Genomic DNA, 11,146 nt, shown 5'->3' with positions numbered 1-11,146 from the left:
TGTTCCTGCTCAACACCCTCTGCTACAATTCTCCATGTCTCTTCTCTATCTGTCTGTCTGTCTGTCTGTCTTTCTCTCTCTTTCTTTTTCTCTCACCTCCAACCGGTTGAGGCAGATGACCGCCCATCCTGAGCCATGGTTCTGCTCGAGGTTTCTGCCTCTTAAAAGGAAGTTTTTCCCTGCCTCTGTCGCCTAGTGCTTGCTCTTGGTGGGAATTGTTGGGTTTCTGTAAATAACATTACAGAGTATGGTCTAGACCCGTTCATTTATGAAAAGCGCAATGAGATAACTGTTATTGTGATTTAGCGCTATCTAAATAAAATTGAATTGAAATTATATTATTTTGTGTACTGGCTTACCCCCAATTTCCACCGGTTGAGGAACGTCTGCGGATTCACTCCACAACGGCTCAAAGTCAAAAGGTTTCAATTGAAATCAATGTGTGTGTTTCCACTGCGGAACGGCTGCGTTCCAACTCCATCCCAACTTCGGCAGTGAGCAGCCCTCCGGAGCAGATGCGCAGAACTTTTATTTTTGCCGGACGCCAGAGAGCTTTGCAGCAATTTAGCACATGGCAGATAGTGTGGGACAGGAAGTTGAGCACAGGAACAAAACAAAACATCCGTTCAATTTTCAAAATAAAATGGACCGTGCTCACGGCGGATCATATTTTCCGGCACTACACCTTGAAAACACACCACAGAGTACTTTTCCCTCTACTCCTATGGATGGAAAAAAACTGTTGGTTTTGTGGTTCTATTCTACGAGATCCCGTGGGTCATGGCCGCCGTTCGTCAACAAATCCGGACCTGGTGGGTATTGACGGACGACGGAGAACAGAGCTGACACCTAGCGGAGCGAATCCGCAGACGTTCTGCAACCGGTGGAAATTGGGGGTTATAGCTTCTCAGGGCAGAAAGAAGAGCTTCACGAAGGAAGGACAGAATACCTTCTGGTTCAGCCGAGGAGCGAGGAGCTATCAAATAAGGGAAGTGAGATGCATCAACATTAGGGCTATGCAATTAATTAAATTTGTAATCCTGATTACAATTTCAGCTCCTAGCGATCACAAAACCAGAATAATCAAGAAAAAATGATTATTTTGCACATTATGTTTGGCAAGTAAAATCTTATTTTGTCTTGAGTTCTAAATTAAAATGGAAAAAGTGTTGAGGAAACAGTTCAAGGTGTTTTCACTGTTTATTTGTTCAATTGTTTTACTATTTTTTCAATAATTGAATAATGGCAACATTGTTTCCAAAGTCAATGAGTAATCGTGTTAAATAACCATGATTTTAATCTTGCCCAACATAATTGTAATCATGATTTTCACATATTCAAGCTGCCCTAACCTTTTTGAATCTCTGTTGCTTTTTAAAATTCAAATATATATATTCACATTTAGAATACTGGTTGACAGTTATAGTGTGTCTGTGTGTGTCAGCAGGGGATCCTGTTGGTAGACAAGTTGAATGTGTTATCACAAGCTAGTCAGTTCCTTTCACTCATTCTTCTATTGGACTACTCAACAGCATCTGTTTTAACTGCTTCCAACATTTGGACACACACATTTACACACAGGTTTTATGCAATACAAGAGGATTTTCTGATAATCCTCAAAGCAAACATTGCTCCACTTTAAAATGTTTTGCCATGTTGTAAGTTGTCCCTTACAGTTTGTATAGAATTATTCAGCATCTGAGGTGATATTTCTTGTTTTCTGCTTTCTTATTTTAGATTTTTTTTTTTCCAAACACTAATTTTTTACTCATGTGACTTTATGTGTGACTAAAGTGTTACGTATCAGTGACAGATTTATGGGTGCTTCATTTATCTTGACGCTTAAACAGCCCCCACAGCAGACGCATCATGTGCACCTCATGTTTTTCAAACAGTCAGAATGTACAGTATTTAAGAATATGATTTCAGCCAGAGCTACTGTACTGTCCCTGAGCTTCACACTGGTCACTATGAGAACAAATCTAAAATATACAAAGTGACTCTTTTACTACAATTTGTGCGGTATTATAGTTGATGAAACTTTGTGAACTACTCTGTTTTTTGCCATTTACAATTATTTCTGCATTGTTACTTAATTTATTATGATGTATTCTGCTTGATCTAATTCTAAAAAGGATCCTGGCTGCGTGAGTGATACAGCTTCAAAGCATTACTGTACAGTGATCAATGGGATAAATCACAAGGTAGTCTCGCATTGTTAGACCTCCCTCCACAGCACTGCAAATGAGGGTCTGGCTAGTCCACACGGCGTAACATAAAAAACGTCACAGTTAAAAACAATATCATGAAAACGTTAAAAACTTTTTGTAATGACAAAACGAAAAATAGGCTTTATAATATATTTCTTAACTGCTATTTAACTTGCTAGTGCTAACTTTGTGTTTTAAGCTGCTCTTTTTCCCCTGCACACGACTCTCTGCTGGACGGTGCTCACAGCGGAGAGCTACAGTACGTGACACATGGCCACTAGGCTTACATTTATTTACTTACTAATAGGCATTGAGTGCATCTTTAAGGCATGACGAATATGCTGACTGTATTTCCTTTTTCATAAAATATGATACACAGAATTTTTTAAATAATATATTTTAAATCCTGGATTGTTTCCGTTCATTTTTACTAGCAGTCTTCTTCTTCCCTGCCTACAGTATTGCTACCATTCTTTGTGTATTACACTGGCTTAAAAACTGAACTATGGGAGATTCTCTGAGCTAGAGTCAATAAGACCATCCAGTAGGAAGGATCATGGAGAGTGAACTACACACATGAGGTCAGATGAGGACATTGTCCTTGACCGCCTCTGATTGTGGCTTGAGTCATGCTCAACTCATAGTAAAATTTATAGTGTCACAGCATTGCGCCCAGAAAAGGGCTGAAAGTTAGCACATTTACCTGGGTATCCTGTTTCATGGCTGCCGAGAAATACCTGTGCCTACTGCAGATTAATTTCTCCTGGGAGGGAATTCCAATTCTAGCCAAAAGCCAGATGTTAGTGCTTCTAAGTTGATTTTTGGCTAGTGGGAAAGGGGTATCACAAGGCTACACAACCATCAACCATGTGACAATTTTCATCAACAGGACTCAAAACAGTGTTTTTTTAAGCTGCATCTTGAGTAAACTGTGTGGGGTGTTTTTTAAGCGGCAAAATCAAGTGAAGTTGGGTCTTCATTGGCAATAACATAGCACAACTTCTAAAAGCAAACATGAAACGTAAATATCAAGCAGATATCTTATAGAAACTACACTTTAAACCACAAAGATCCAGTTAGAAGCTGCAGACTTAACTGTTTTCTTGTGCCTCCATTTCTACTAGAAACAATAAGTACTTTACTCCATTACTCATCATTTTTGTCTTGGCTCTGGTGCACGTATCTGCATTTACTTATAGTTCAGATGGTCACAATTTCAGTTAGTCCATTAGTGATAAATTTATCTTGCATAATAATTACCTTTATGAAAGTCTTTCCAACTTGTTGGTTTGATTACTTCTGAACTGATTTCAAGACAGAACTAACATAGGAATTGAATTGTAGTGTTGTTGTATATTGTTGTAAGTTATTCTAAGACTGGAAGAAATGTATGCTGTATTTGCATATCTATTTGCTTGGTAATGATATGATTTTGTTAAATAGGGACAAGACCAAATAATCTTATTGCTTCCATCTGCCCCTTCTTGAACTAATCCTTTTAGTTTTTGTTGAATTCCGATCGTTGTTTTATTTTGAGATTTTACATTTTTAGTTTATTTGGTTTTTTTTTCTTTTGCAACATTGTTGATTGTTTGAGATAAATAAATAAAAATAAAATACATGTTAAAGGCAGATATTCATTGGGACAAATCAAAAAGCAGCAAAACAACAGCTTTTTTTATTCTTTCTCTGCGCTAATACATACTTGAGAAGGAAAGAGGAAGTGAGAGAGCAACTTGCTTTATGAAAGGTGAAGAGGCAGTGATTTACAGCATGCACTCCTCATTATTTCACCATCTCCTCTCACAGAAGCATTAACATTTATGCACACACAGTAATTGGTCATGGATTGTACACTGATACAGTGAAGTGCATAATTTCTAGAAATGTGATCGTAAAAGGTTTAGCTAGCAGCTCTTCTCTCCATCCTTCTCCGTTATTCTTCTTCTTCCACCATTTTTTGCTGAGTCAAACCAAGCCATAGTGTGGCCTTTTCCTGCGGGGGTTTACTGTCATATGCACACAAACACAAACACGCACACACTTCTAAGACAATATTCTCCACCAGTAGAAAGAGAGGCCTCGGGAGGTTGCAGCAATACCAACACAATTTAATAAGTGTGAACTCAGGAGCATTGCACCAAGACAGAAACCACATGTGTGTTTGTGTGCATGTGAATGTGTTTAAGGCTTATTCCACATTTATTAAACGGTACATTGTATGGCTGCATGAATGTGATCCATCTATCCATCTCTCTGCCACAATTACATCCTTTACAGCTAACATATGCTCTGCTCTCGTCCACACACCCACACACACAAAATTAGCCCCTGAACTGCATTTTCCATCTGTGGTCCATTAAAAAAATTAGTATTCCTTTATTGGCTCATAGTCTCAGAAGCTGGCTTTGCATGACTCAGTTCTGCACACGGTGGCGTAGGACCCTGTTGCTTGTCAGCGGCCCTCCTCCTGCTCTACTCCACATCATGAGTCAACTTGGGTGTACGTGGTGGTCCGCAGTTGCAAGAAGGGCACTGACAGGACCATCTCTCAAACCTCTCCTGACACTCTCCAATCGCTATTATGCTTTGGCTTTAGCTGGTGCGAGCTTGGTAGTTCTAATCCGCTTTATTAAATATTTAATTTAATTTATATTTAAATATTTTAATCTACCAACCTCCTGGTTCAAACAGTTCTTTTTGTCTAAATTCAGTGATTTTTTTTAATCATCCATTGTTAGGTAGGATAAAGTGGTTATGGTCTGAAATTTTAATATTCACGTCGATGACACGTCTTGCACTTTTGCTGCTGATTTTCTTAATTTATCTGAGTCTTTTAATTTTATCCAACATGTGTCTGGTCCCACACATGTCAGGGGTCATACATTAATGCTGAATGCTCGGTTTTGGTGCTTATGGACCTAACCGCAGCTTTTGATACGGTGGAGCATAACATCTTGCTTGACAGACTTAAGCACTGGGTTGGTATCTCAGGGAGCGCCCTGGATTGGTTCACCTCTTATCTTTCAGACAGATGCTTTCCTTTCCTGTGGGAGCTTTTCCTGTGCAGTGCATATAATTAGCCAATTTGGAGATATCTGCTATCATTTACATGCTGATGACATCCAGCTACACTCACCTAAAGGATTATTATATTATTATAACACCTGTTCAATTTATCATTAATGCAATTATCTAATAAACCAATCACATGGCAGTTGCTTCAATGCATTTAGGGGTGTGGTCCTGGTCAAGACAATCTCCTGAACTCCAAACTGAATGTCAGAATGGGAAAGAAAGGTTATTTAAGCAATTTTGAGCGTGGCATGGTTGTTGGTGCCAGACGGGCCGGACTGAGTATTTCACAATCTTCTCAGTTACAAGGATTTTCATGCAGAACCATTTCTAGGGTTTACAAAGAATGGTATGAAAAGGGAAAAATATCCAATATGCGGCAGTCCTGTGGGCAAAAATGCCTTGTTGATGCTAGAGGTCAGAGGAGAATGGGCCAACTGATTCAAGCTGATAAAAGAGCAACTTTGACTGAAATTACTACAACCGAGGTATGCAGCAAAAGCATTTGTGAAGCAACAACACGCACAACCTTGAGGCGGATGGGCTACAACAGCAGAAGACCCCACCGGGTACCACTCATCTCCACTACAAATAGGAAAAAGAGGCTACAATTTGCAAGAGCTCACCAAAATTGGACAGTTGAAGACTGGAAAAATGTTGCCTGGTCTGATGAGTCTAGATTTCTGTTGAGACATTCAGATGGTAGAGTCAGAATTTGGTGTAAACAGAATGAGAACATGGATCCATCATGCCTTGTTACCACTGTGCAGGCTGGTGGTGGTGGTGTAATGGTGTGGGGGATGTTTTCTTGGGACACTTTAGGCCCCTTAGTGCCAATTGGGCATCGTTTAAATTCCACGGCCTACCTGAGCATTGTTTCTGACCATGTCCATCTCTTTATGGTCACCATGTACCCATCCTCTGATGGCTACTTCCAGCAGGATAATGCACCATGTCACAAAGCTCGAATCATTTCAAATTGGTTTTCTTGAACATGACAATGAGTTTACTGTACTAAAATGGCCCCCACAGTCACCAGATCTCAACCCAATAGAGCATCTTTGGGATGTGGTGGAACGGAAGCTTCGTGCCCTGGATGTGCATCCCATAAATCTCCATCAACTACTTCGACAATGACTGCAGGGGCGGGGATCGAACCACCAACCTTCCGATTGGCAGGCAACCTCTCTACCACTGAGCCACAGCCGCCCATAAGACATATTTGATCAAATTCACTTTTGACTCGTCTGTAAACTTTGGTTTTTAATCGATGAAATGATTTTCATTGGTCATTCAATAATTGTTTTCTTTTTTCTCTTGTTTATTATCTGTTGGGTTGTACTGTATTTACACAAATGCTTATCTTGTGAAGCACTTTGTGACTTTGTAAAAGGTGCTATATCAAATAAACGTATTATTATTATTATTATTATTATTATTATTATTAAACTGCTCAATACCCTTCCCAAGTATGATTTCTTGCATCAAACGCTGCTAGCGTACCAATAGTAGCCATCATTTCACTGTCAATGCACTCTCTCTCCTTTCCAGCCAAAGGAAAGTCCGTGCCAAACCTGTAGCTCTGACGTCCAGTATGCCACTCAATCCACCAACATCCAAGCCAAAAAATGTATCCTCGATGCCAAAAAGATATTATATCTTCTAGGAAGAACTGAATGTCCACAACATCCAAATACGTTTGCAACTTTAATACAAACTAAAATACAGCATAACATACTCTGATTCAGAACTCAATGTAATAGCGTCTCCTTCTGGAACATCCCTTATTAGCAGTTAACTTCAGAAACAGATAAAGATATGAACTATTATTATTACATTCGTATTATCAGCAAAATATGCTGATAGTACAGCCAGAAACCAGCTCCCCCCTTCTCCCATGCACACCAACGTCCCCCACACAGGAGGATGCCTATTGTTTCCCCATCCCCTAAACAAAGCCTAAGCCCCTACCACCTCACCCACCCCCAAACCCACCGCCCCTTTCCCCAACTACCCCCATTGCCCCCTGCCTCCGCACACCCTTCGAACCCAATCACCCCCCACACTCTCAGCATTGTTGCTCTAATAAACCAACACCACTCCCTAAATTTCATTACATACTGGCACAGGCTTCCCTTCTTTTACACTCAAGAGTTTCTACCACAGCCAGTTAATGTATCCTAATTCATTCTGCTACATGCCTGTCACTTCTGGTGAGCACAACACGAAGAACATCACTACATTTATAAAACTAAATAATATGCACAAGCTGATAACGTCTGAAATTTGTAAAAGTCAGGAAAACTAAAACAGGACTGTGAGAATACTTTGGGAGTTGATTTTAATTAGCACCATCGTTGTTTTAACAAAAATGAGACAATTCAACAACACACCAATGTTTTCACGGCCAATCAAATAATTTATAGGGTCACTGTATCACCTGTGGATTCATCCAAATGTTAAACTGACAATTTACACCTCAAACTCTCCGCTCATTCGGTTTAAGAAAATGTAAATTATTATACATCATCATGTCAGGAAGATTACTCCTTCTAATTCAGATTCCTTAGAAATCAGTGTGCTGGATTTTGTACTCATGTCTAGAAATTAGAGAACAGATGAAACAACAATGAGGAAGGCAGTGAGCAGCCTGCCATTCACAACTCCACCATACTGTAACAGCCTTGGTGAAGTACGTGAACACACACACACACAAACATGCACGTACACAGTGGTTGTGGCTAAAGCACACAGAGGCCATATGGTGCGTCCTCATCCACCAACGCATGTTGCCGCCGCAACAATAGGCCTGCCTGGCCTGGACAGCAAGAGGCAAACACACACACACACACACACACACACCCACACACACAAATGTGTGCACATTGACACACCACACACAACACACCCACAAACACCCCACACACACACACACACCACACACCCACCCACACACACACACACACACCACACCACCCACAACACCACACCACACACATCACACCACACACACACACACACACACACACATACACACATATATACACACACACACAACGGTCATTAGCCAGTCATACTGTGTTGCTTAGGCCCAGTAAACCTGCCTGGATTTGCATTCTGCGCCTCCCTTCGTCCGCCTCCTCCCCTTTCTCTAACACACACACTCTTCCCCGTTCTCTACAGGTGCACAGAGCACTCAAAACAGATGTCAACGGACTGAAGAGGGAGAGGCACGGGGTGGGGTGGTGGGGGGGAGGAAAGTGGAGGGACGACGGGAGGCTGTTTGCCCAGGGGTGACTGACAAAGCTTTGAACACTTGCACGCCTAGACACAGCAAAGATAATCACACACACACACGCACGCACACACACACACACAAGTTACGCTGGCATGACTGCCTGATAACAGAAAGAAAGAATAAAAAAGGCAATTTTCTGAAATTCATATTTTAAGGAGAAATTACATAGATATGGTTGCTAGGGTAGGGCATCACATTTAGTAATGTTGACAGCAGCCACACATACTACTACTCTACAAACTAAATAAACACACCTACACCTTTATTTTTAGATTGTGCACCGTTTTGCTTTCCTGATATTTTAAAGTAAATTTAATGTAATCTTTAAAACCTAAAAATAAGTTCATTGATTGATAAATATGTAGTCATAATCTTTCATTTAGTCATTGATTAACTGCAAAGTCATCTTTAAGCAAAAATGCCCCAAATCCTCTGGTTACAGCTTCTTAAATATGAGCATTTGCTGCTTTCCACTGTTTAAATAATTATGAACTGAATTTGTAAGAGTGGCGGGGTGTTAACAATATTTAGGGACATTGCTTTGGGTTCTGAGCACTTATAATAGGCAGTGATTTTAAAATTATGTTTTGAAAGACAATTGATCAATTGGGGAAATAATCTGCAGATTACATATATTATAACAATAATGTAGAGATAGATCCAAGATACTTTATTCAATAATACATTTTATTTTACCAGACTCAAAAACTCACTATGACTGTGATCATGCCTGTGATTAGTTCACTGGTTGTACATCTTCTCAACTATATTGACAAGGCAAAACATTTTTCTACATTTGACAATGTTTTGCAGCCAGATCAATTCCGTTAAAAAGCAGCCATAACTACTCTAAATTCAACTCCTTTAATCTAACATACCCTCCCTTCATCTATTATTTTTCATCCAGGCTGTACTTTTCTCCAATAATTACCTGCATCACAACAGATATCTTGCTATAAACGACAAGAGAAGTAATTTAATCAAATTTTAATAAGGAAATACATAACATAACTAAGCCCATGTGGGGATTTTATACAGACCTAAAACATATGAGCCAGTGTAAAATGAAAAGGTGGTTGAAAGTATGAAAATGTGAATCATATTTTTAGAAAAGCATAAATGACTCCGCAGCTTAAATCTGTTTAGTCTATAAACTGTATATGTTGCAAAATGTTAATTTACAGTAAAAGATGAGTCAGCCTGGAAAATGTGGTAAAACCTTTTTTTACCAAATTAGTTATATTTCTCAATATTAGTTTTTTTTTTCCTTTAAGATGAAGAGGAGTAAATGCGTTAACAAATCCACCAACAGCCTGTATGACCGTGTTCTCATTGAGCATATAATGTGCTCTGTCCACTGGGTAAACACTGCCTGTGTGCACGTTATCAGCCTATGGCCTGTTCCTGTGAGTGGGGCCTGCCTGTGTCGGAAGAGAAAACCCCGCCGATGCAACAAGTCGCCCATTCACTCCCAGCTTTGTGAAGCTGCCTCCCAACGCTGCAGCAAAAATGTTCTTGTCTCTTTCGCGTTACATGTGGGTCAATTCATGAACTCTGATAGAGAAATAGCCTACAGCATATATTTTAGTATTCGTGGGAAATAAGTGTTACAAAACCAGGGTTGTTTTTGGTGTCGGCAGAAAGGGGGATACAACTGTGAGTGAAAGAGACATCGCTTTGAAGCTCACACGGCAAAGCATGAATGAGCTTGTTAGACCTGTTTAATATCTATGAGAGGTTTGAGTCTGTCAATTTAGCTCACGATGTCGCCGTTATTGTTTGAATTTCAGCTTCAGTGACCACTTCGGGATTTAGAAACAAGCGAAACGTCCGAGGGCTTTCAGACGCGCAGGCTGGGGGGGGGGACTCCTCCTTCGGAACTTACCTCGATTCATACGCCTCTTAATGGATTAATTCCCACACTTTTTCACGGATCGGAGTCGCTACAGCATCAGGAAGCACTCCGCCAACTCCAGAATCTCCTCACGGTTTTGGTTTGATGAAGGATCGGGCGCCTGAGTGCGTAAAATGCGCAGCGTCTCTCCAAGGATGCGAAATATGCGCGGAATGGGAGCAGGAATGAAATGAACGCACTGGACTGAGTTGAACGGGGCGGGGTGAGAGGGACTGGCGTCACCCTGGATGGATGAAATAGAGTGAATGAGAGATGGGAGGATGGGTGGAGAAAAAAAGAAAGACAGCGAGGGGGAAGGGGCCGGACTGTATGAGCTGCGTTCAACAACAAAAGAAAAGAGTAGAGCACCCAAACTCTATTCAGTGAAGTAGGAGAATGGGCTGAGAAAAAAATAAATACACGGTCCGCTCTGCATGGACTGAGCAGCTGACAAGGAATCACACAAGGTCTATTAAAGAAATACAGTGACAAAATATTTGTGCGACTTTAATTTTGAAACTTTTATGACACGTAAAATACAATTTAGGACAAAGTTTGTCCTCAAAAATTAAAAAGTTAGTTTTAAAAATAATTAAAATTGCAAAAAAAAGCTTTAGCGACAATATGTTACTTTAAGAAAACACGTTTTAGTACACATGTAATGTTTAA

General features: G+C 40.2%; 1 protein-coding gene across 1 annotated transcript in view; it reads right to left on the bottom strand.

Moving 5' to 3' along the window:
* The window catches only part of LOC116686711 (transcriptional enhancer factor TEF-1), a 163,561-nt gene extending 152,806 nt beyond the window's left edge, over positions 1 to 10,755 (bottom strand). The window contains exon 1 of the mRNA XM_032511735.1: positions 10,469 to 10,755. The gene's annotated coding sequence lies outside the window, so the exon portion shown is untranslated. The remainder of the gene's footprint in view (positions 1 to 10,468) is intronic.
* Between the last annotated feature and the right edge of the window lie 391 nt (positions 10,756 to 11,146).

The sequence above is a fragment of the Etheostoma spectabile genome, unplaced genomic scaffold (genome assembly GCF_008692095.1).
Source record: "Etheostoma spectabile isolate EspeVRDwgs_2016 unplaced genomic scaffold, UIUC_Espe_1.0 scaffold456, whole genome shotgun sequence".
Lineage (NCBI taxonomy): Eukaryota > Metazoa > Chordata > Actinopteri > Perciformes > Percidae > Etheostoma > Etheostoma spectabile.
The sequence above is the reverse complement of the archived record's forward strand: the minus strand, read 5'-3'. Positions and strand labels throughout refer to the sequence as shown.